General features: G+C 38.1%; 1 protein-coding gene across 6 annotated transcripts in view; it reads left to right on the plus strand.

Annotated features, from left to right (window-relative positions):
* Positions 1–25,962, plus strand: part of MITF (melanocyte inducing transcription factor) — a 222,985-nt gene that overhangs the window by 77,446 nt on the left and 119,577 nt on the right. The window contains exon 1 of one of the 6 annotated variants that reach the window (XM_077990095.1): positions 21,085–21,168. The exons of 4 other annotated variants lie outside the window; for them this stretch is intronic. The gene's annotated coding sequence lies outside the window, so the exon portion shown is untranslated. Of the gene's footprint in view, positions 1–21,084; positions 21,169–25,962 lie in introns of those variants that run through there. One more of the 6 variants, XM_077990094.1, reaches the window with a different exon arrangement.

Consider the following 25,962-nt stretch of genomic DNA (forward strand, 5'->3'; position numbering starts at 1 on the left):
TTACAGAAAAATTCATTGATGACTTCCGGGTGTGGTGACCAGAAGAGTTGATGCTTTTTCTGAAAATACTCATATAACTTTAGGGATACAAAGCTCCTGAAGACTGTATTTAAAATGCCTTTAAAAGTTAACCTGATTATATCTTTAATGTTTTACTTTTTAAGCGGTGTGGTGCATACATAGGTGTGTTTATTATTATTTTTTATTCTAGCTGATATTTTGATATACCTGAAATGGTTCATCATTTTCCAACCTTTCTTACCCGCTCAAAAGCAGGGCCTTTTCCCAGAGTCAGTCTGTGCTCTAAGTCTAATCTGTTAACATTTGAGTGGATCAAATCTTAAAACCCTTAGATAGCTTCTCATTAGTACTAATGTATGTATTTGAGAAATTGTTGAATTAAAAATGCAAGTTACAGTATTGTGTGTACAATGGTACTACTCAGGTAAAATTTTAAAATATATAGAACATTACCATATACTCTGGATGGATGTGTGTGTGGTATGTGTGTCTGTGTGTGTGCATGAAAAACTTGGTTTGGAAAGAAACATGAACTTTAGGAAAACAATTATTTTCTGAGAAAAGAGATGGGAGGGAGAGCAGGCAAGAATGCAAAATAGTCTTGAATACATCATATTTTATTTCTGAAAAAAATTGAGTCAAATAATCCAGATAACATTTTAAAATCTGAATGGTGCATATATAGGTATCTGTTATAGTCTTCTTTCTATTTCTCTATATGTTTGATACCTAGCTGAGAAATACATGTAATAACAATAATGTCCAAGTTGGTAATGGAATTAAAATTTTTGGCTCTAGGGGCTTGGTTCATGTTTGATCAATATCAAGCCTTTTGGGGTTATCTTCAGTAATGTGATTGTAATATCCTGCATTGTGTCTTACTCTGGGACAACATCAAAAGTAAAGTTATGCTTAGGAGTCAAGAACACCTTCCTTCTGTAAACATATATGCATTAGATATTGTTAGGATAAAACTGCGCTGATGGTCTACCTAAGTATGAAGTTTGAATACTGTAATGCAGGGACTTTTTCCTGGGCCAGTCTATACTCTTAAGTCTAATCTGTTCCCCTTTTAGTGGATCAAATCTTAACACCTTTAGATAGCTTCTCATTAGTAGGACAAAGTTCATGCAACTTAAGGGGACCTAGGAAACCTGCCTCCCCTTTTCCCCTGTTGCTTCTCCCACCTTCCTTTTTTCTTTCTTTCTGTTATCCAACTATACTAGACATTTTATCCTTTTTCTGTTTCCTCTTAGGTGTCCTGTTCTTTCTCTTGCTTCCTTTGCAGGCGTTGATTTCCCTTTTCCTCTTTTTAACTCCATCCCTATCCCTCAGTTTTTCTAGCTGAACGCACTACATCAGTCACATCTTAGCTTCAGCATCCCAGTGTAACCACATAAATTCCACTACTGTATGCTTTCTACAATCCTCCAATATTAATGCTCATATCCTCACTGTTATTACTCATATACCCATCTTTCCAGTCTTCAGGCCCTGTTAGGGAGAAACCATGTTCATCTCCATTTCTGTAACACTTATGTAGCATTTATAATATAAGCACTAAATAAATGTTTGTGGAATGAAAACATGAATTAAGTACAGTTTGGGCTTCTGATGAATATGTGCTCACTAGATACTTAAAACTTTTAATGGAAAATACTAGATTTAAAGAAAACTTTTATGAATATTTTAATGAACATTTTCATAAAATATTGAGAGGATTTATGGTCAAAGGTATATTTTTAAATCAGAGAAGTAAAGTGTTTACTCACAAGGAAAGCAATGCTAGAGTCCCATGGACATTAACAGGTTAATTCCTTCTTTAAATAAATTAAAATTTTTGTTACTAATACACGTGTATGGAAACAAAGGACTGAAGTGTTTAAAATGAAAAGCAGTAATCGTGTGCTTCAGTGTTCCTCAATTCTATCTGATTAATAGGTTAAAACTTTAATAAGATTCACCTTCAAGAAGAAAAATGTGCATGCACATATAACCCTATAATGGTTTAGGAAAAGCAACTATAGTTGTTGAGTTGAAGGTAGAATGGGAATAAAGCCTCACACTAAAGGGGCTTTTTAAGTCATGATTTGTTTTTAAAAATGCCATCTAAAGGGCAGAGTGATTCCTCCAATGTTAACTTGTGTTTTCTATAACCTTCTTCCTCAAAGGCCCATCCTAAAAAAGATTCAGCTTTGCTTTTTTGGCCCTCTTTCCAAAGACAGGATCTCAAAAAATGGTAACTAATTTAAGCCCTGCTAAATGTCCAGATGCAGCACCTGGGAAAAATGAAGTTCAGAAGTTCAGAATTTGGAACTGCTTAAGCTAGAAGAATCTTCTTGCTGTGGTTGCATGTCTGGTTCTGGAAGCTAGTAAATTCTTTCAGAAAGGCATTGTTCCATTAGAACAGATGGCCCGAAGTGTGACTGTGCCAGAGATCAGAGACGGAGTGTGAACTTGTCCAGGAAATTGAAACACTTCTCAGAATATCTTCTTCTCCTGATAATAGCCATGCCATTACAACTAGAACTTTCTGGGTTGGAAGAGTGAACTAAAAACAAACAAACAAAAAACCATGAGACCAGGTGCGGTGGCTCATGCCTGTAACCTGTAATCCCAGCACTATGGGAGGCTGAGGCGAGCGGACCACTTGAGGTCAAGAGTTCGAGACCAGCCTGGCCAACATGGTGAAACCTCGTCTCTACTAAAAACAAGTACGAAAAATTAACTGAGGGTGATGGTGCATGCCTGTACTCCCAGCTACCTGAGAGGCTAAGGCAGTAGACTCATTTGAACCTGGAAGGTGGAGGTTGCAGTTAGCCAAGGTTGCGCCATTGCACTCCAGCCTGGGTGACAAGTAAGACTCTGTCTCAAAAAAACAAACAAATAAATAAAAACATAAAAGATAGCGTTACAGCATTGATGTCTAATATGGTAGCTACTGAACCCTTGAAATGTGGCTAGCCCAAATTGAGATGTACTGTGTGTGTGAAATGCACACTGGACGTCATAGATTTAGTATGAAAAAAGAAAGTAAAATATCTTGTTAATAATTTTTAATATAGATTCATTTTGAATTATGTTTGGAGTTAAATAAGGTAATAACATTGACTTCACCTGCTTCATTTTATTTTTCTTTTTAATGTGGCTACTAGAAAATTGAAGTACACATGTGTGGCTCATTTTATATTTCTATTGGACAGTGCTGCTTTTGAGAGAAACTTTACCAGGGATGTTCATGGAACTCTGTCCAGATTACACTTTGATGTGACTGTTTATTCTGGAGTAGATCAGATATGGAATCCAAACCTTAGAATTTCTAAGTTAGCTTCTTAGTAACTTACAGTTTAAATGTTGCAATGAAAACAAGAGTAGGATTTTTTTTTTTCCGTTGTAAAAGAAATTTCTAGAAACTAAGAGCTTTACAGAGCTTAAAATTTATTCTCATTGTTTTATTTTTAAACTCTAAGTTTCTGCCAGGACAAAAATGTTCAGTTCTTTTTGGATTCTGATGGCCTGGTAAAACTTCTTTGTAAACCTAGGGGATGTGATAGAATTGGCACAGGAGAAAATTAATTTGGTTGGGATCCATGAATGGAATGGAGGTAATGTGCAGGGCTTGCAGTCTGTTGTAATCAATCATTATAGAAGTTTTGCTGTGATGTTGGCCTGCCCAACACTCTGCACTTTGGGCAGCATCGTGATAAGATAGCTTCCTGTAGAGCCCTGCTCTGGTGCAATAAGAAAAAAGTGTAAACATACAAATAGAATGTGTGTAGGCCACATATATACACATTCAATAAAATGTTTTGGCATTTACTCGTGTGTGTGTGTGTGTGTGTGTGTTCTGGAAAAAAGTTAAATGAGATTTTCCACAACTTTTTAAAAAAACTTCAGCCTAGTTGTAGGATATTTTCCAAACCCACATTTTCCAGCAATTTGAGCCCCAAGCTCGTAGCAGTGAGGCACTTTCTTGACAAAGGTGAGTCAGAAACAGGAACCCTTTAATTCTGTTTGTCACATGATGCTGGATATTATAAAATAATAATAGCAAGGAGTTCATTTCTTTCCCTTTGATCGTCGGACTTTTAGCTGCTTCACTTCCATTGCTGAAGCCAGGAATTCAGAAGTGTAGGTCAGATGCTCTGCGTAGAAAATGCATTCGGGAGCATACACATTAAATGGGTTATAAATAGTATCTGCCCAGACAATGCTGGAATTTTCTCAGCTTTTAGAGACATTGAAGTCTTTGTTTTGTGGGCTGCTGCCATCCACCCCCCAGCCCCCTAAGCTTGAGTCCTAAAGCCTGAAAAACTAATGAGGTTGCTGAAACTTAAAATCTAATTGGTAGGATGTATGGGAAACAATGAGAGATGGCAGAAACCGTACACTTCGACTCAAGTCGGCTTTTCTGTCGCAGCATTGCAACTTGCTCACTTTGCATTTTATTGTTCCAGGTCCTTGAATTTATTTTTTTCTTTCGGTAGGATCAAATTAGACCTAGATTAAAAAAAAAAAACAAACTCATAAATGGATAACCATCAAAGCTAATATTAGGATCCTAAAGTCTTCATTTAGAATAAGAAAAAAACAAACAAACAAACACTAAGAAAACCAAAAAGTGAAAGTTCAACCTGGATTTCATTTTTTAATTTTACAATTTTATTTTATTATGTTTTTAAAGACTGAGTCTCACTTGCTCTGTTGCCCAGACTGGAGTGCAGTTGTGTGATCTTGGCTCACTGCAACCTCTGCCTCAGGGGGTCAAGTGATTCTTGTGCCTCAGCCTCCCGAGTAGCTGGGATTACAGGCGCATGCCACTATGCCTGGCTAATTTTTGTATTTTTAGTAGAGATGGGGTTTTGCCATGTTGTCCAGGCTGGTCTAGAACACCTGGGCTCAAGTGTTCCACCTGCCTTGGCCTCCCAAAATGGTGGGATTATAGACATGAGCCACCACATCCGGCCCAAACTGGATTTTCCTGATAGCCCCTCTCTCTCAAAAATATTTTGCTCTTATCTTCTGAGTTTATAGATGATATTTTACAACAAAGGTCTACAAACTAAAACCCACACCTGGCCTGTCAGTCTCTTCATGGATGCCCCTACAACTAAGCATGATTTTTACATTGAGTGTCTTTCCCCCCTACCATTTAATGTTGAAAAAACAAACAGAAAAAGAACACGTGGTTGACACCATACCTGGCCCGCCAACCCTGCAATATTTGCTATCTGGCCCTTAACTTACAAAGCTTGCTGGCCCCTGGTTTAGAATGCGCTTGCTGTGTCACCTTTGCTATTAGATACGTAATCAGATAAAAAGTTTCTTTCTTGGATTTTGTTAATTCACCCAGTGAATATTTCTGGAGTATTTATTCTATTCCTGGCACTGTTCATAGGCACTGGGGAAATGAAGTTTAAAAAATTACACCAAAACACAGACTAGAGGGCATATTTCAAAAGTGACAGAGCTTGCATTCCTGTCGAGAGAAAAAGACCAAACCTAACCAACCCAAACAGAAACAAGAAACGAAAAACTTAATTACCAGGAAAGCAAACCAGCTGAGTATGAGATAGAGCATAACAGCAATTTCTGTGCTTCCCTCCTTGAACTGCGCTATGGAATGGTGACTAAGTTATTTCCCAGATTTTGAATTCACCCACCCACATACAAACACAAAATACTTGCTTGCTTTCCCCAAGTCATTTCCTCATTTTTAATTTTATTTCTTTCCTTAAGTCTTTTTGCCCCAGCTGAAATTCGTTACTCAACCCTGTATTATTGAGTGCTTTAGTTTGGTATTTCCAAGGTTTATTTGTTTTGTGGTTTTGTTTGTTTGTTTGTTTGTTTTTGTTGTTGTTTTTTTTTTTTTTTTGCTTGTTTGTTTTTTTCTTGACAGAGTCTTACTCTGTCACCGAGGGTGAGTACAGTGGTGCAGTCTTGGCTCACTGCAAGCAGTTTTCCTGTTTCAGCCTTCTGAGTAGCTGGGATTACAGGTGCATGCCACCACGCCTGGCTAATTTTTGTATTTTTAGTAGAGATGGGGTTTTGCCATGTTGGCCAGGTTGATCTCGAACTCCTGACCTCAGGTGATCTGCCTGCCTCGGCCTCCCAAAGTGCTGGGATTACGGGCATGAGCCGCCGTGCCCAGCCTCATCCTTTTTTTAAATCAGCTTTTCTGTGTCTTTAGACTTAAGGTTTGTTGCTTGTATGCAGCATATAGTTGGATTTTGATCCTTAGTCTTTGTCTTAGTAACTCAGGCTGCTGTCATGAAATACCACAGACTGGTATCTTATACAACATATTTATTTTTCATGGTTCTGAAGGCTAGGAAGTTCAGATCAAAGTGCTGGCAGATTTGATTCCTGATAAGGGGTCTCTTCCTGTTTGGCAGATGGCTGCTTTCTCGCTGTATCCTCAGAGAGCCAAAGAAGCCCTCTGATGTCTCTTTGAATAAGGGCACTAACCCCATCCTGGGGGCCCCATTCTCATGACCTCATCTAAACTCAATTACCTCCCAAACGTCCCACCACTAAATATCATCATATTAGGGTTAGGGCTTCAACATAGGAATTTTGGAATGATGCAGACATTCGGCCCACAACAGTCTTTTATGCTTTTTCTCCCTTTTTTGGTAAATATGTATTATGGATTACAGTTATTTTATTTCTTTTAGTATCAGAATCTTTCCTCAGATCTGACATTCTCTAAAAGTTTTGTGATCTGCACCAAAGTAAGTTACAGACAAATGTTTGCTTGTTTCCTTTATTTTGGATCTTTTCTGTATGGATTATTTGTGATACTACCAGATTATTAATCCTGCTCTCCTAAGTATACTGAGTGGTAGCTTGTGATTTCTTTTGTGGTTCAAACTATGCCCTGTAGCCTGTGTTTTGGTTAACAGAATGACCAGAGCTTAGACTAAAGACCACGACTCACACATTCCAAATACTCGCAGGCTTGAAGTTATCCTATTACAAAACAGTTACCACATTCATGTAAATGGCTGGGCAAAGGTCAAAATATGAGCCATATTATTTGTAGCTCAGTGAGAGATTTGATATTCAAAGTCTGTCAGCATTTGTCAGAAGACTGGTATTGTCAATGGCTGTTCCAGATTAAGACCAACTAAAAGTGATTTGGTATGAACTCAGAATATAGAGAAAATAAGACAATTTGAATGTACCCCAGGAAACAAGAGCCCTGCACTTGACTCCAAAAGGAGTTCTATTATTCTGGCTATTTCCAGACTTTCTTGTATCTTGATAAGAGAATTTTTTCCCCTTTAAATCAGTTTTATCATCCATATCCAGGATAGTTCTCACAAGAACATATCAATATCAATGGCATGCATATGGGGTGTTGGATTCTTAGAACTTACTGCAGTTGCTTCCTGTAGGTTCTGTGATGATTATCAATTTATTGCCTCTCAGGTCAAACTCACCCTTTATTGTCTGCTCTGTGAAAATGGACCGGAATTCTTCAAACGGTATGATGTTAAGGTTTGGCAGGAGTGGGTGCTGGAGAGATGTCACAGGAAGAAGGGATTTTCCTTCTTAAATCTGGCGTGCGTGCTCATGTAGCTTCTGCAGCATCCATGGCTTCTCCAGTACCCGGCTCCTGCAGCACTGGAGACATCTCCAGTGCTTGTTTCCCACAGCACTTGTGGCTTCTCCAGCACCACGTTCCTCCAGTGCTCTGGCTTCACTAGTGACTGGCTCCTGCAGTGCGTAGTGGCCACAGCCGCACCTGGTAGCCAGCAGTTTCCTTTGGCACCTCTCCTTGGGCTGTTTTGTAGCAGGGTGCCTCTGGTAGGACACCTCCCTGTGAACAGCTTCCCTGAAACCCTAGAGGATGGATTCCAGCAGGATTCCAGCAAGCTCCACCACTGAAGCACCACGGCAACTTCCCTGTCTCCAGGGATCTGGCTCTTAGCCCTGGGGATAAAGGCTCTTCCTTGGGCGTTGTATCTCTGTCTTAGAGTTAATGACCATTCCTTGTCTCTGCCATTCCTATATTCTTTAAGGTTCTTTAAGGTTCTCTTTAGTTCTTGCTAGCTGAGTCTTGTTATAGTTAGTAATTTCTTCTATTAAAGTTTCTATTTTCGGACAGTAGTTTGAAAAGAGAAAGTTTAGTAGAAGAAATGACAAACCATCTCTCCTAATTGGACCCTGGGTTAATATATGGTCGCATCAATAGTATTATAGGGTTCTGTGCTTGCATTGCAAAAAACAAGTGGTTGAAAGAGAATCTAATGGATTTGTTCAAAGGAGCGTGAAATCAGAATGTATATGCTATTATATATTTCCCTGCACTCTTCTGGTTGAATGAACCAATTTTAGGAAAATCTGGAAGTTTGCCATTATCTGTAATGGAGGAGGAGAATAGTGGTTCTGATGATACTAGAGTAAAAAAAAATTCATGAAAGGTTTTGTCTGACAAATTGACCATTCTGCTTTTTGTGGGAGCTTCAGGTTCTCACAACAAGGCTGCTGAGGGGACCTAGTGGATGAGTTGTAATTCAGTTTCTGGGGATTGTCTGCAAAGTCATAATATCTACATTGATAATCCTAAATTGATTAAATATGCTTGTCAAGTGTTGTTTCCTTTCACCCTCATATCTTGTGATAGGGTCATAGCAGTTGTTCTTTTGTTCCCCTTTTCTGTGTGAATCCTGCAGCATTATGATATGGGCCGGCATATGATGCAGAAGTAAAAGGAAAACCAGAATGAGGTGCCTTGAGGATTATCTGGTGTGATCCCTTCATTTCTGAGATGGGGAAATTGACCAAGAGTGAGGTTAAGTGTGTTGTTCTCAAGAGTGTGCACCTAGTTAGAAAACACAAAAATATAGCAAAACAGATCTGATTCCTAGCTGGTTGTTTCCCTCCAAACTTTGTTTACTTTTTCATCTCTCATGATTTATTTCTTTATATTTATATATTAAGATTTATAAAGCTTGGAAAAATATGATATATACTTTAAAATTAAATGAAATTTTAGTCTACATTAAAAGAATAGATCAGAAAATGTCTTATGCAGGTGCATCTTTTTAAAATTTTACACCACATATATTGAAGTGGCATATATAGAGAGGAGAATGTACATATTGTAAGTGTACACCATGATGGTTTATTGACAACCTGGACTCTCGTTATCCAGCCCTCAGGTAAACTAATTGAATGGTACATGCACCCTAGATGCTTCCTTCCTGTGCCCTTTATTCACTACCCCTCCCGAGGTTAACCGCTATCTTGACTACTAACTGCATAGATTAATTTTGCCTGTCTTGTCCTTTATAGAAATGGAACCAGCCATATGGTCATATGGTAGGTACTCACTTGAGCTTGGCATCTTTTGTTCATTTTTATGTTTGGGAGATTGATTCTTCCTCATTGCTGTAAGTGGTTATAGTTCATTCATTTTCATTGCCATATAGTATTTCATTATATAATGCTACTAGGATTTAGTTGTCCATTCTACTGTTGATGGACATTTGGAGACTTTTTTAATTTGGGGCATTTACAATGAGGCTATGAATATTCATTACTTTTTAAAACTTTTTGGACATTAGAAGACAGCAAAGTGTGAGGTTGAAGACACAAGCTTGAAGTTAGACAACTCATTGACTATGCAGTCTTGGTCTAGTTCTTTATGTTCATGAGCCTGGCTCCTCATTGGCAATGGGCTTACTAATACCAGTAGTGCAGGGTTTGGGAAATAATGGAATAAAATGATGGATACTGTGCACAGTGCTTGACACATAAGTACTCAAATAATGGAAGTTGCCATTACTTTTTAAGTTAAAGTTCTATATATTGTAGCAAAGTATCAGCCAAGTTTATACTATTTGTATCTGGTTCCTTGTATACAGTGGTTTTCATTTTCTCAGGGCCTGCACATGCTTTACCTTTGGAGTAATGTTTGATTCGTTATCTTTCCTCTCCCTTCCTCTCTGCCACAATTATTACCTGCCTGTTGTATTCCAGGCACTGGGGACAGGAGCTGAATAAATGAACAGACATTATTCATTCCCGAGTCGTCTTCTCAGTTTTTGCTATTAGAGTAGCCTACATCCTCCTCTTCTCATGCTGCCCTCTGAATGCTAACATTGCTCTTTGTCAGCCTCTCACCAGTGTAACCCATCCTATCTGAGGGGGACAGGATCATCCTTCTCCAGTACCACCACTGCCAGTTGAGTTCTTTAGTGAGGACTTGAGAAAATTCAGCTTTACCGTCAAGTCTTCAACAGACACTGTGGTGCAGGCTTTTCTCCTCAAGATGTGGATGCACAGTGAGACAAAGCCACCATATCAGTCAGCAGAGGCTAAGTTTTGCTGCATTAACAAAGGACTTCAAAATTTTATGGCTTACAAAAATCACAGATTGACAGTACCTCTGATCTTTGTCCAATTCCTTCTGAAACAAAGGTTTAACAAGCATCATCTATTTGGGACATATTTGTCTTGAATAGGAGAAAAAAGGAAATGGAAGAACCACAGAGTGGCTCTTAGAACTTCTGCTGGGAAGTGGCATATGTCACTTGTACTCACATTTGTTTGCCTACAACACGTCAAGCCTGATATCAATGGGGAGGGAAATACAAACCTCCCAGAGAGAGCAATCAGTAGGAAGGGACTTGACACGGAGGCCAGCTCAGTCATGTTTTAAACACTTCCATTGATTCAGTGGACATGACCTTTGGAATATAATTCCCAATTTGTTTTCCCTTGTCGGTTTTATTCAACAGCTTTATTCTCTTTTTTTGACCTTCACATCACTTTACTGTCAAATCAGCAAACTGGCAATGCACAAGACATACAGAAGACCAAGGCTCCAAATCAGTGGCCCAGGCACCCTGATGACTTCCTGTTTCTCACAAAAGTAAGCCTGGGCAGCAGTGACCTCCACACCCTGCGATAAATGAGGAATCAAGAGTTGCATTCCATAATTCAATAAATAGTTATTCCTTCTGCCAGGTGATGTGATGGAAGCTCTGTGCAGCTTCAGGGTAACAGTTGAGTTCTGCCTCTATAAAATTCTTGTCATAAATATGATCAAGTATATCTTTACCTTTCTATACAGTTGGCCCAAGGTGTGATTACTGGCGTGGGTGCCAGCTAGTAAGTGAATCAGTCAGTATTGACACCATGTTCAGCCTCAAGCATGCTTTTCTCTGGAATGCACATTTGGATGAACTTTGAGGAAAATTATTACCTCACCCCAACTTAAGGAGCTTTGACCGGAGATTTCAGGATTATGTGTACATAGTTTCAAAGGTTGTATTTTAAGATGAAGAATAATTTAAGAAGATTAGTGAGCATCCTTCATTAATCTGGAGCTATTTTAGTAATAATAAAAAAGGTCAACTTGTTTTCATCTTAGAAGAGTAATATGTCAGTTTTATTTATAGGTGATATCTAATCAATTTTTATTTAGCTTGTATAGGGTGATTCTCAAGTAGATAATGTTAATTCCTAGAATAAAGGAAACCACTTGTTACCTAAGTATAAAATATTTTAGTATCTTTTAAAAAATTTACCATACTAGTTGACACAACGTTTCTCTAAATCTGTGTATATGTATATATAAATACAGAAGATAAATATATAGATTATATTATATAAATAGATAAATATAAAATCACCTTGGTATTTTGATATGTAAAATGAGTCTGATTATAATTAGTCCACTAAATGTACAACCTGTTACAAAATGAGTGATAATGTGACCCTAATTTCTGTGTTTAAATATTGGGATGATTTGAAGTAAGGTATAATCATGTATGAACATATTCCTGGAGTCTGGCATGAGCATCATGAACTTGCTAATTTTATTCCTTGATGATTTATATAAGTGTCTGACAAATTTAATAGGAAGCAGAGCTTTATTTTTTTCATTATCAGCTAGAGAACAAAAACATTGACATCTGAATTGAATACTGGAATCTCCTGTGTGTGTGTGTGTGTGTGTGTGTGTGTGTGTGTGTGTGTGTACTAAGATTCATGCCACTCAAAGTGTGACCCGTGGACTGGACTTCTTCATGAACTGTGTGGTGCTGGTCTACAATATGCTAAGAATAGAAATAGAGTGTTCTGAAACTTTAGGGCAATCGGAAAGAGTAATTTTAGGTCTGTTGAACCTAATAATACAAATTTGGGCTTGCATATTTGTGTTTTGTTTTTCATCTCATTTGTCTAAGAATTCACTTTTATATAGTCTATAAAAGTATCAGCCTGTGATGGATTTGGAGTTAAAAAGACAAACAAACTAATGCCACAGATGGTTTAGAAGCATTGGCGAGGAACCTGCATCATGGTGACAGAAAGTGGTATAACTTCTGGTATTCTATAGGCGTGAATTTTGACATGGAGTACTGTGGCTTCTATTGCACTGAGCTTTTAAAATTCATGTCCCCTAACCTTTAAGCCATATCCCCTAACCTTTCCAATACAACTATTCTATTTAACTGTGACTTTTGATCCACTTATTTTCTAGATTGATTCACACAAAGTAATTCTTTGGATTTATTAATTTGTTCAGCCATCATTTATGGAGGAACTACTTGGTGCCTGACACTATTCCAAACGCTGAAAATTCAGCAGTAAAAAAAAATTTTTGATTTATTTTAGTTAATATGAAAATAACTCAAATATGCAAATATATTTGTGTATATACAAAGGCGTGGATGCACACACACACACACACACACACACACAAACACCAACTGTCAGATGATAGATTGTTTCCACCTGTCATTTAGTTCTACTTGGACTCCTAATGCATGCATTTGTTCTCCCTATGAATGTTAACATCACTATTGGTGTGGTTTTGAGCTGATGAAAGTAAGTCCCAGGTAACAAATGTAGGTGACCTCCCTTAGGACCAATGATGCCTGAGGATTGCATTCCCAGTTTGGTGATGACAGTGGGTTGAGAGGAGCCTCAGACAGTGGAAGAACCTTGGAATTCACTGCCCCGTATCACTGTTTCCTCTAGGGATATCATTAAAGAGAGAGTTCCATTTGTGTGCTTCTTTGGTTCAGCAGGAGGGACCATGATGTGATCTGCTGGACGATGTTTCAGTTCTGTGAGTCTAGGACAGATCAGGAAGGTGTTAAGCCTCTGAAATTAGGGCAGTGTTTTGTGCAGATGCTCTTTTCTGGGTTGAGGTTCCCTTGCTTTCATCAGGTTCTACCAGTGGTTCATGACCCTCAAAGTCAAGGAATCATTGGTGTACAGCGGCCAAAAGAGCCTTCTGCAGTTTGGCCCCCGTTACTCAATCTGGCTTTCCCCTTTGTGCTTCCCTGCTGCATTTGGACTGGCCTCCTCACTCTTGCCCAGCGTGCTGCACAGGAGCCCACCTGGGTATGTGCTTCCTGGAAAGCTCAGCCTGCGACCATGCACAGAGCTCATTGCCTCACCTCCTTCAAGGCTTTGCTCAGATGTCACCCTCTAGGCCTACCCTGACTACCATGTTTAAAATTGCATTCCTCTCCTGGCCCCCAAATCCTGGCCCTTTGGTTGCTTCTTGTTCTGCCTTATTTTTAACCCTGGCACTTGCTACCTTTAACATTTTCTGTAGCTTAGTTATTTGGTTTATCAGGTTTATCATTCATATTTCCCTCCCCATCCCGATGCTTCGTCAAAGTGGAGATGTTTGTCTCTTTGCTCACTGCCATATCCCCCACACTTTGCTCACTGCCGTATCCCCCACACTTTGAACCTGTCTGGTGCATAATGGGTGCTCAGTAAATGAAAAGGGCGTTCCATAAATGAATGAACGGATATGATATCTGACTCTCCCTTTCAGTGTGCACAACATGGAACTTAAATTCAGCTGGTTGCTCCGTGTATACTGCATCCCTTTGGTTATGGTTTCATGAATCTCATGTCTTATGTTGCCATAAATTAGCTGTTAATGTATCCCTGTATTTTCTTTTCAGATTACAAATATTCCCATTAGTCATTTTCATCTTTTTCTTATTGATTTTTGCTGTCTGTTTCATCTTGCTTCACCCTAGACCCTCGAAGTGTTTGTGAATAAGACCGTAGGCAAGTTAGCTGACTTCTCCACCCCTCGGTTTCCTCATCTTGTTAAATAGGGATAACGATAAACAACCTTGCATGATTGCTCTGAAGCTGAAACAAGATGATGTGTGTCAAGCAGTTAGCATAGTGCCATACTTAAATATTGATTGCAGTAATGCTGATGAAGATGTAAGTATCTTAAGGCTCAGCGTAATGTCTGGCACATGATGGGCACGGAGTAAATGGCAGCCGTTAACAATTAATGATGTCCCCCCCATTATTATCATCACTAATGATATGGTCTGGACAATCAACATGGAGTAGGGCACTAGCAGAAAATTCTCGATAGGGTTAAGGGTTGACTTTCTTGCCCTCTTTTCTGTTCCTTTTTCTTTCCTTTTCCATGCAAAGGAAGACCTTTCAGGTTTAAAATCTGTTATTTGCTGTGTGCTGTGATGTTGGTTGTCACTGTCATAGTAATACTGTATCTTTTGCAATTATTCGTTTGACTAGATAGCAGTAGGTAACTTATCTGGATCCTCAAGACATATTTCTATATATGGATTTCACAACAATCTTGATTTCTGGCAAGAGTTTCATTTTTGTGGAGGGCATTTCAAGGAGCTGCCTTGTAAATTTCTGAATGCTTGGGTTGTTTGCTTTGTTTCATATACCCCTTGGTGCCAGGTAAGTAAAATTCCCCAGATTTGAATCTTACAGTTAATCAATCAGCAAATACTTATTAAGTATATACATGGAAGATTATTTGAAGAGCAGAATGACACAGTGAAAGGTGAGCTTTAGAAAGATTAATCTGAGGGTTGTGTGCCTAATTGGTAGAAGACTCTGGTGAGCAGAGAAGGGAGAGTTTGTTGTGGGAGTCCACAAGAACAAATGGTGGAACAGTGCCTGAGGGAGTGGAGCCGGGGTGGTACACAGGGTGTACGCATGCTCAGCTTCCCTAGGTACAGCCAGCCAGTCTCCCGGAGTCGGTAGCCCAGTTTACACTTTCATCCACAATGCTCAGCATTTTAGCTGCTCTCTGGTCTTTCCAGCACTTGGTTACTATTGTTGCATAATGAATCACGGTCAAACTTAGTGAGTGAATACAATATATATCGTTTTGTTCACTCTCATGGTTTCTGTGGGTCAGGCATTCTGGAGTGCTGGGCTGGACAATTCTGGCTCAGAATCTCTCAGGAGGTTGTAGACAGATGATGGCTGCCAGACCATCAGAAGGAGGAAGCCATTGGTGGTCAATTTATATCCCCACTTAACATCTTTCTCTATCTCAAGGGGAAGGACTGGGCTAGGGTGAGGCCAAAGAGGCCTCTTTCTCAGGATGCAAAGTGAAGCAGGCACTTTTTCTCAGGGTTATGCAGGTTCTGGCCTTGCCAAAGAATTGAACATCTACTATGTGCTAGGCCTCGGGCAAGATCCTCTACATTTATATGAGGTAGCTTACTCCCTTTAACGTGAGGTTTTTTTCAGGGTTAACTTCCCAGATAGGCCTTTCTTTACCATCCTATCTTCATGCTTTCCTGTTGTATTTTCATCTTATTACCCAGTGGATCACTTTCATAGCTTATTGTTTTCCTGTGACACTGTAAGCAGTTGTTTCCCTGTTTACACCGTATATTGTTGTTTGCCTAGTTACACTGTGTGTGGTTGTTTGCCTAGTTACAGTGTATGTGTTTTTTTGCCTGGTTACACCATATATAGTTGTTTTCCTATTTATACTGAATGTGGTTATTTCCCTATTTACACTGTATGTGTTTTTTTGCCTAGTTACACTGTATGTAGTTTGTCTGGTTACACTGTATGTGATTGTTTCCTTATGTACACTATATGTAGTTGTTTGCCTATTTATACTGTATGTGATTATTTGCCTAGTTGTACTCTTTGCCTAGTTACACTGTATGTGATTATACACCTGGTTAGACTGAATGTAGTTGTTTCTCTGTTCACATTGTATGTGATTGTTTTTCTATTTACACTGTATGTGGTTGTTTCCCTGTTTACACCGTATGTTGTTGCTTTCCTGTTCACACTGTATGTGGTTGCTTTCCTGTTCACACTGTATGTGGTTGCTTTTCTATTTACACTGTGTGTTATTGTTTTTCTGTTTACACTATAGGTGGTTGTTTCCCTGTTTACACTGTATGTGGTTGTTTCTCTGTTCACACTGTATGTGGTTGTTTTTCTGTTTACACTGTATGTTGTTATTTTCCTGTTTACACTGTATGTGGGTGCTTCCCTGTTTACACTGTATGTGCTTGTTTCTCTGTTTACACTATATGTGATTGTTTTTCTATGTACACTGTATGTGGTTGCTTCCCTGTTTATACTGTATATAGTTGTTTGCCTATTTATTGCCTGTCCACCTGCATTCCCTCAGCCTCTATTACTGAAGGTCTGTGACAGCAATAGCCACGCCTCTTTCATGCACTACTGTGCACCCAGTAGCATTGCCGGATTAAATATGGATACTCAGTGAAATTTGAATTGTGACTCAAAACAAATATTACTTTCATTTTACTAATTTATTTTGTAAAGTGACACATTATAATTGTACATATTTATGGGTATAATTTGATATTTTGATACATGTATATGTTGCAAATGATCAAATAATCATAGTTAATATATCTGTCACCTCATGCATATGTCATTTCTTTGTGGTGAAAACATTCAAAAACCTCTTTTCTAGCTGTTTTGTAAAATACCTTACTTTTAACTACAGTCACCATACTGTACAATAGAACATCAGAAGTTATTCCTATCTAATTGTAACTTTGTATCTGTTAACTCACCTGTCCCCATCCTTTCCTCACCCATCCCCTTCCCAGTTTCTGGTAACTACTGTTCTATTTTCTACTTTTATGATGTCATCTTTTTTTTCCCCTTAGATTTCACATTTGAGTAACATCATATGATATTTGTCTTTCTGTGTATGGCTTATTTCCCTTAACATGATAGCCTCCAGTTTCATCCATGTTGCTTCAAATGACAGGAGTTCATTCTTTTTTATGGCTGATTGATATTCCGTTCTATATATATATACTATATTTTCTTTATCCATTCATCTGTTGTTGGACACTTAGGTTGATTACATATCTTGGCTATTGTAAAAAGTGCTGCAGTAAACATGGGAGTGCATATCTCTCTTTGGCATACTGATTTCATTTCCTTTGGATATATATCCAATAGAATGGTTGCTGGATTATATGTTAGTTCTATTTTTAATTTTTTGAGGAGCCTTCATACTGTTTTCCAAAATGACTGTATTAATTTACAATCTCTCTAACAGTGTGTAAGTGTTCCTTTTTCTCTACATCTTCACTAATACTTGTTTTCTTTTGTTTTTTTGATAGTAGTCATTCTAACTGGAGTGGGGTGGTATCTCCTTGCAGTTTTGATTTGCATTTGCCTGATGATTAGTGATGTTGAGTATTTTTTCGTATCTGTTGCCGTGTGTATATTTTCTTTTGAAAAGTGTCTGTTAAGCTTGGTCTTTTGCCATTTTTTTTTTTTTTTTTTTTTTTTGCAAAGTCTCACTCTGTCACCTAGGCTGGAGTGTGATGGTACAATCATGGCTTACTGCAGTCTTGACCCCCTGCCTCAAGCCATCATCCCATTTCAGTCTCCCAAGTAGCTGGGACTATAGGAGCATGCCACCACGCCTGGCTAATTTTTGTAGTTTTTGTAGAGACTGGGTTTTGCCATGTTGCCGAGACTAGTCTCAAACACCAGGACTTAAGCAATCCACCTGCCTCAGCTTCCCAAAGTGCTGGGATTGCAGGCATGCACCCAGCTTCTATTTTTTTAATTGAGTTATTTGGTTGGTTGGTTGGTTGCTGTTAAGTTCCTTAGCTATTCTGGATATTAACTCCTTGTCAGATGTTTAGTTTGCAATTTTTTTCTCCCATTTGATAGGTTGTCTCTTCACTCTGTTAATGATCTTTTGCAAAGCTTTTTAGTTTGCTATAATCCCATTTGTCTATTTTTGCTTTTGTTGCCTGTGTTTTGAGGCCTTATTTTAAAAATCCTTGCCAAGCCCAGTGTTGTGAAGCATTTTGCCTGTGTTTTCTTCTAGTAGAGTCATAGCTTTAGGCTTTACCTTAAATCTTTATTTCATTTTAAGTTGATTTTTGTATATGTTGAGAGGTAGGGGTCTAGTCTCATTCTTCTGCGTATGAATATCTGATTTTCTCAACACCATGTATTAAGGAGACTGTCCTTTTCCCATTGAGTGTTTTTGGCACATTTGTAATAATTCGTTTGGCTGTAGGTGTGATAATTTATTTCTGGGTTCTCTATTCTGTTTCATTGGTCTTTGTGTTTTGTTTTTATGCCAGTACCATGCTGTTTTGATTGCTATAATTTTGTAGTATATTTTGAAGTCAGATAGTGTGATGCTTCTTTCTTCTTTTTGCTCAGAATTGCTTTAGCTATTCTGGTTTTCTTGTGGTCTCATATGAATTTTAGGATTTTTTTTCTATTTCTATGAAGAATGTCATTGGTATTTTGATAGGAATTGTAATAAAGCTATAGATTGGTTTGGATAGGATGGCCATTTTAGCAATATTAATTCTTTCAGTTCATGGACATGGAATATGTTTTCATTTGTTTGTGTCTTCTTCAGTTTATTTCTTCCTTGTTTTATAGTTTTCATTGTAGAGATCTTTTACCCTGGTGGTTATGTTTATTCCTATATAGCTTATTTCTTCGTAGCTATTGTAAATGGAATTATCTTCTTGATTTATTTTTCAGGTAGATTACTATTAGCATATAGAAATACTACTGATTTTTTAATGTTAATTTTTGTATCCTGCAAGATTATTGAGCAAATAATATTCTAGTATAAGTATATCCCAAATGTAAGATATGTTTATACTGAAAAATTATTTGTGGTTTTCCTGAAACTCAAATTTAATCAGATTTCTGGTAGGTTTAAATGCTAAATCCAACAACTCTAGTACCTGGTGTTAAGTAGGGTGTGTAGCATATTGTAGGAGCTCAATAAATATTTGAATGAACAAGCAAGTGAATACAATGAAAGAACACATTTCTTTCTCATGAACAATTTTACAAAGTGGATCTTATTATTTTATAGATATGATGAGCAAATAATTCAATAAGCTTGTCTGTGGGTCCAGAGTCAGTTAGGACAGGGTGGGATAACAGTCAAATTTTGAAACTGCTCTTTTCAGCTTTTCAGTACATTGTGCTGTCTTGCTTTGTTAAATGAAATTTCTTCCTTGTAGCAGTCAGATTTTTTGGTTGTATCAACAGAAAACTGAACTCTCCTTAGTTTAAGCATAAAGAGAGGTTATTAAAGGATTTTTAGGAGCTCTGGGTCCCTGGAGGACAGAGAAACAAACCAGAGGCTGACTGGCCAGAACTGATTCCCCCAGCATGTTGTAGAACTGATCCAATGGAAATATTGATGTTGCCCTCACTGGGCACAGATACTGCAGCCTGCACTATTGACATCCCCAATGTGGACCACAAGACCACACAGCCAAGCCCCTGACCCTTAGGGCTTCCAGATGTAACTGCATCTTTCCTTACCAGTGTACATACAGCTTCACGCTATCTGCCCCAGGTATATCTGATTGAGAACCTGAAGGCATATGTCTTCATGCTAGCTACAAGAGAGTCTGGAAAAGTGAACCTTTGGCTTCTAAAGTCAAAGCTCTCTCGATCTCCCTCTACATTCATTAGAAGGGGAATTTTTCAAGCACAGGAAGTATCTTAAAAGGTGCTGGGCAGCCTAAAAGATAATGTGTCCACTTGACACTGCCTTTGAGCTTCAGTAGCACAATACCTTCTGATTTTTTAAGACAGGTATTACTTTCTACCTTGTTTGAAAACAGGAGTAGTGTTTGCTTTAATTTTTTAATGTGCCTACAGAGTACTGAGCCTGTACTCTCAAGAGGCACTCAATATATGACTGAATAAAAGCTGAATTATCTGTCTAGTGGGATTTGATAGGTGACTTAAATTCTATTCATGTGTATTTAAAAAATTTCCAATCATGAACATTTATAATAAAAATAGTTAAAGTTTCCAAAACTTGATCTAACTGGGAGAAAAATAATAGGTCTGAAATATCTTCAAATCTGAAATCCAAAATTCTCTGAATGTCGAAGGATTTTTTTTTTTTCTGATACCTCATTGGCAGAATTACCTGACCTGAAGTGACACAAGGCTATTTATAGTCTTTATTATTCCACTTAATTGAATATTCATATGTTTCCTGGCAGAAATGTTAATGTACTTGATTACAAGCTGTTGCCCTGATCTCATTGGAGATGCTATACTGTATAAGACCTCTATTATCTCTATAAAATCTGGAAAACTCTGATGTTCAAGACTCATCAGTCCCCAAGGGTTTTTTGAAGTGTGCATGCATGTGTGTATGTGTGTATACACACTTGCATACTATGTACATAGAACGTTCTGGAAGGGTGCATTCAAATTGCCAGCAGTGATTTTATCTTACAGAATGGATTAGATGGGGAGATAGGAATGAATTTATGTTTAATATTCTTTAGCATTTCTAATTATTATTATTTTAAAAATTGCCTTTTTAAATGAAAGAAGATACAGTAGAATTGAATGGAAATGTTCTTGTACTTAGGAAAATAGTGGTAATATTAATTTTAAAAGATGGTTTGTCAAGTAGGCTATGCGTTTCACATTAGTTCAACATTGCAACTGATAAAGACTCAGAAAAAGTTATACACAGAATCGGCGGCCTCCTGCCTTTTGGACAATATGTGCGTGCCCTGGTGGCAGGGAATTTACATCAGCAAAAGCACTAATTTTGCTAAAAAAAAAAAAATTGAGGCACACAAAAATGTGATGAGTAAATGAAACAACTGTTATAAGTGATGGATTTGGCGTGTTTTACAAAGTCTGAATGATTACTCATCCACTGTACGTTTGCAGAAGTTCTTTAACAAAAGCCAGACGCCTACGTAGTGGCAGGGGTTAGTAGGTGGATGTGAGGATTAAGCCCTGTGAGTTTCTGGCGCATTGGTTGGTAACTGTTTTTTGGCTTGTCAACAGGCTATTTTTCTGAGTCAGCCTATAGGATGGCTTCCAGGGGTAAGTCTTTTTTGCTTTTCTGATTTTAAAATATAAAGTGGTAATGGAGATCTGACGAGTTGCTCTCTGCATTCGATTCTGTAAATCAGTATTTCTTGCATTTCTTCTGTAAGAAAGACGTTGGTCACATTTCAGCGTATTCTGGTGTTCCTCCTGCTGATTTTTATAGCTTTGCCTCACCTCCCCCTAATTTTAAAAGTCAAATGCCCAAGTGCTGAAAGAATTTGCAAGGGGAATTGCAAAGGTCGTGTGTAAGTTCTGTGGCTGAAGTGTGGGGAGCAGTATGATTGAGCTGCAGCCTTTCATGACCCTTTCTTTTCAAGAGGAGTTTTCCAATAAATTAGTGTAGCACACTTTATGTGCTTGTTTATGACCTTAAAAAAGGTTTAGATTTTGCTGAGTGGCCATTACTGATGCTTTATGATATGTAATAATGATTTCAACCTGCACATTTTTTCATTTTTTCATTTTTGTACTGAAAGAGTGTCATGCATCAGTCAATGTGAAGCTCATTTTTTTTTTTTCCTTTAAAGAGACTTGGGAGAATGTTAGACATGAGAATAAGTCGCTGGATTCTAACTCCAGAGAATGTTGGTTCTCGAATAAAAAAGTGAAGATTCTCCTAGCTCTTACAAGTGAGCTTTGTAGTAATCGCTGATGAAATGATAAAAACACTGCTTTTCCCACTGGAAGTTAAATGCCCCTTTTCATTAACTATAGTACAAGGAACCAAATCATGTGATTTTCTTTTTTCTTTTTTTTTTTTTTTAAAGTTTAACCGTAATTACTTTTTAAAGGCAGTGTTCATTTTGTGGCTACTTTTTTTTTTCTTCCGGTGCCTAGCATAGTTGAGGATTTTATCTTCTTGTCTATTTTAGGATACTGTAATGAATAATGGAGTTCTGAGGTGCTCTTTCAAAGGAAGAGCTCAGTTGCATCCTCCCAGCCATTGGCTGGTTGAGCCGTCCTACCCACTTCGCTTCAGCTCATGGAGGCCACCATGAGGGGCTGGGGCATGTCGGTGGCCCACAGCTATTCTGAATGGTAGTTATATCTATGTGGGGGGTCAGAAGGGAACTGACTTTTCATTCATTAATGTTCAGTACCTACGAAAGAAATTGATATTTAAAAAACAAACAAACAAAAAAACATGTAAGGGAATTTCAGTTGATTTTTTGAAAAATGAAAACATTCACATTAGGATCTTTAAAAATGAAAGCACTTATGTTCTTAGTGCTGTGGATCCGTCACATATAAATACTTGCACCCCATCCCCCTCCCCCCACAGCCTTCCTCCCCAAGTCTGAAGGCCTGTGCTAAGGGCTGTGTGAAGTAGGAGGTTAATGTGGCCTCTTTTTCTGGGACACCAGTAATTCTTGAATATTTTGGGTAAGGGTACAAAAGTATCCCATTTCAGCTGATCAGTAATTTAGGGGCTTTTAAATGCTGATGTAAGCAAGGGTATATTATGGAATGGAATGTGAGATAATATATGATACTGTAAAGAGACGTCTCTGTTGCCAAGGGTGAGTCCAGACTACACTCCTAGACCTTACTTCTGGTCCTCCTTGCAAGGGTGGTCCTCTGTCCTCTGCTGTGAAATCTTCTTTGGTAGAAATGTGATGGAGTTTGCTTTCACCCCTTCTCAAAAGGCTGTGCCAGGAACACTTCTGTGGGCCCAATAAGGTGAACCACTGTGAGGTTTGAGAAAATTTATTGCCTGGGGTGAGCTGGAACACTTAATCCATCGTGTCACATATACACAGAGGTCTTTGAAAGGGACAGGAATCTTGATGGAAGGCTCAGCTACCATCCAGAAATGGTTAGAATAAAAAGGCAATTGTTTCTTTCAATGAGAGAAAGGGAAGAATAAAATGTGGTGGAGATTGGCACCTCTTCTGCCATTCTTTAACCTCCGTAATGACTTACCAAAGAGCTTTTTTAAAAAAAAAAAGAGATAGGAAAATTAATTATCAATGATTTCAGAGCAGATTATTATGTATGTGAATTATCCAGCCTCTTCAGATTTTGTCCTGTTGTCATCATTTGTCAGTATTTCTCAACATGTCATGGAAAGGTGATTCAGGATGAAACCCAAAACCGTTTTTGTTTTTTTTTTTTTTTTTGAAACAAGAGTCTCACTCTGTTGCCTAGGCTGGAGTGCAGTGCCATGATCTCAGCTCACTGCAACCTCTGCCTTCTAGGTTCAAGCAATTCTCATGCCTCACCCTTCCAAGTAGCTGGAATTACAGGTACATGCCACCACGCCCGGCTAAGTTTTGCATTTTTAGTAGAGATGGGGTTTCACTATGTTGGCCAGGCTGGTCTTGAACTCCTGGTCTCAAGGGATCCACCCACCTTGGCCTCCCAAAGTACTGGAATTACAGGTGTGAGCCACCACACGCCCCTAAACTGCTTTTTATTTCTAGTTGTGTGTTGCCAGTTCAGAAACTTAATTAAGCTTATGGAATGACAGACGTATTTTACCTTTTGTAGATGAGAATACATTCAAGACTGGGCTTAAGTACATATATCTTAGATATAATTTATTAAACCCTTAAATCCATATTCACACATACAAAATAATCAGATCTTAAAATAACTATTGGAAGAAAGAAGAGGGAAAAATAGTAGGCAATCTTCACGAGACTTTAATGTGTATGTTTATTGCTTAAAGTGTTCAAACACAGCTTCGTTTTGTATGGTTAATTTTGGTGGTACAATATTTGAAAAGGTGATGGATAAAAAGTGCAGGATGCAATTTTTGAAGCTATAATTTGCAGGAGACTAATAATACAAGTCCATTTTCTTTTCTGAGTGTGCTATTTATACAATTGATATTTTTAACAAATCTTAAAACTGGAATGAAAATAGTAATTCATCTTAAGGGTAAGAAAGGTTGCAGCTGTGCCAAATTTGGAAACTTTAATAAGTCCTCTTGGTAGTTAAGCACCGATTATGGAATATTCTAATTTGTGTGTCACAGAGCACAGTGCTCAGCAGAAAGCATGCACTATCTTAAATTAATGTTAATTAATTAATGTTCAATGATTGAGTCAATTTGGCAGTACTTCTTTTCGTCTCTGAAAAGAAAGCATATTTAATTTAGAAGTGGCAGGTCAATTTTAAAGCCAAGCTACGATAAGTAGGTCAAGTGAAATTGTGCACAGAGCAGGGATAGTGGCGTTATATGTACAAAGAAAAAAGACTGAAGGGAAAAGTATCAAAATGTTTACCTGTGAAGATGATGAATAATTTGTTTTTTATACATTTTTGTTTGCCTTTAGTTTTCCACAGTGAGCGAATACATTCTTCAAAGCATAATACTTTCACAACGTATGTTAAGCTTTACATACCTCTTTGTTAAATCTCCAATTGATGAATTAATAGTAAACATGATACATATCATATATGATGTGAGTGGTGTCCTCTGTAGTTGGGCAGCATAGAAGCTTTGAGTGGAACTTACATTCTAGCAAAATTCATTTTTTCAAATAAGATTTTGTGTAAAATCCCAGTTAGTCAGTTCTGCTATAACACAACATATATGTTTCTAAAAAATCATCAGGCTACTGCAAAATCATGCAGTAGACAACACACAATGTATAGGAAAAATGGGGCTAGAAGCACAATGCTAAAAAATTTCATCAGTGACATCTTAAAAAAGAAAAGATAGGAAGCTAATAAACACAGTAGACGGATTTACACCCTTTAAATGTTTAAGCAATACATCAATATGACAACAAACTTGCTACTTTGCCTTGAAAAAGACCTGGATTTTGCTTGTAGAAGTAGCCTCAGAAGAGTTGCAGCTGGTGAGTTATTATAAAATGGTAGAAGGAAGCTTATCTGAAATTGGATAAAAAATTATAGCATCACAAGTGAATGCGTACGATGCATAACACTCTTAGTAAACTGAGGTAGCTGGTAGACGTTTGAAGTGTGTGCTTGGTGCAGCTGGGTAGTTTTCAGGGTGTTCATCTACTGTTTCTTGAAGGCAGAATCACGCACAAGCAAACCGAAATTGTTGGGGGATATGCTCAAGTTGTTTACTGTGTAACAAATTTACATTTCCAAAATCAATGTGATAACAGAACTGACTGTGTATGAGATGGATGAAGAAAAGCTGCACTAGCTCTAGGTATGTCAAGAGCCCAGTGTAGAACCCAGCCTCCCCATTGCCACCTCAGGGGTTCCATGGAGCATTGCCATGTGGTGTAAACTTTATTTTTTTTGTTTGTTTGTGACCCGGATCAGACACAGAAAGTTATTTTTCTTGTGGAGACATTCAGTCCTACCTACGTATTCTTCCCTGGCTGGAGTCTGGAGATGTGCCAAGGACTTTGGCATTTACAACTTTCAGTTCCACTGCCAGATGGGCTGTCCAGTAAAGCAAATGGCATTGAACTGAAAACCCTATAGAATACCTTGCTCCAGGTCCTTGCCAGAGACTATAACCTTGAACCTAGTGGTACTCAATACTTATGAAATACCACTATGAAAAACCAATATTTGTGGATTGCAGTGTGAAGGACAGAGGTTCATTTGTTTCTCTGGATACCCAACAACAATGAGGAAGGAAGGGTATGTTGTTTGACAAATCATTTTCCAAGGTGTCAATATTGAAAGAAGGTGTGAGAAATTTACATTTATCAAAAGGGGTCATTGGTTATAAAATAGTTCAGGGAAATCTGTAAAATCTCTACCAGAAATAATCTAGACCAGCAGAAATCTCTCTTCTGAGATTTTGATATCCCTGAGAATTTGTGCATCCTCCCTCCACCCCCAGCAATT

This window comes from Macaca mulatta, chromosome 2 (assembly GCF_049350105.2).
Source record: "Macaca mulatta isolate MMU2019108-1 chromosome 2, T2T-MMU8v2.0, whole genome shotgun sequence".
Taxonomy (NCBI): Eukaryota; Metazoa; Chordata; class Mammalia; order Primates; family Cercopithecidae; genus Macaca; species Macaca mulatta.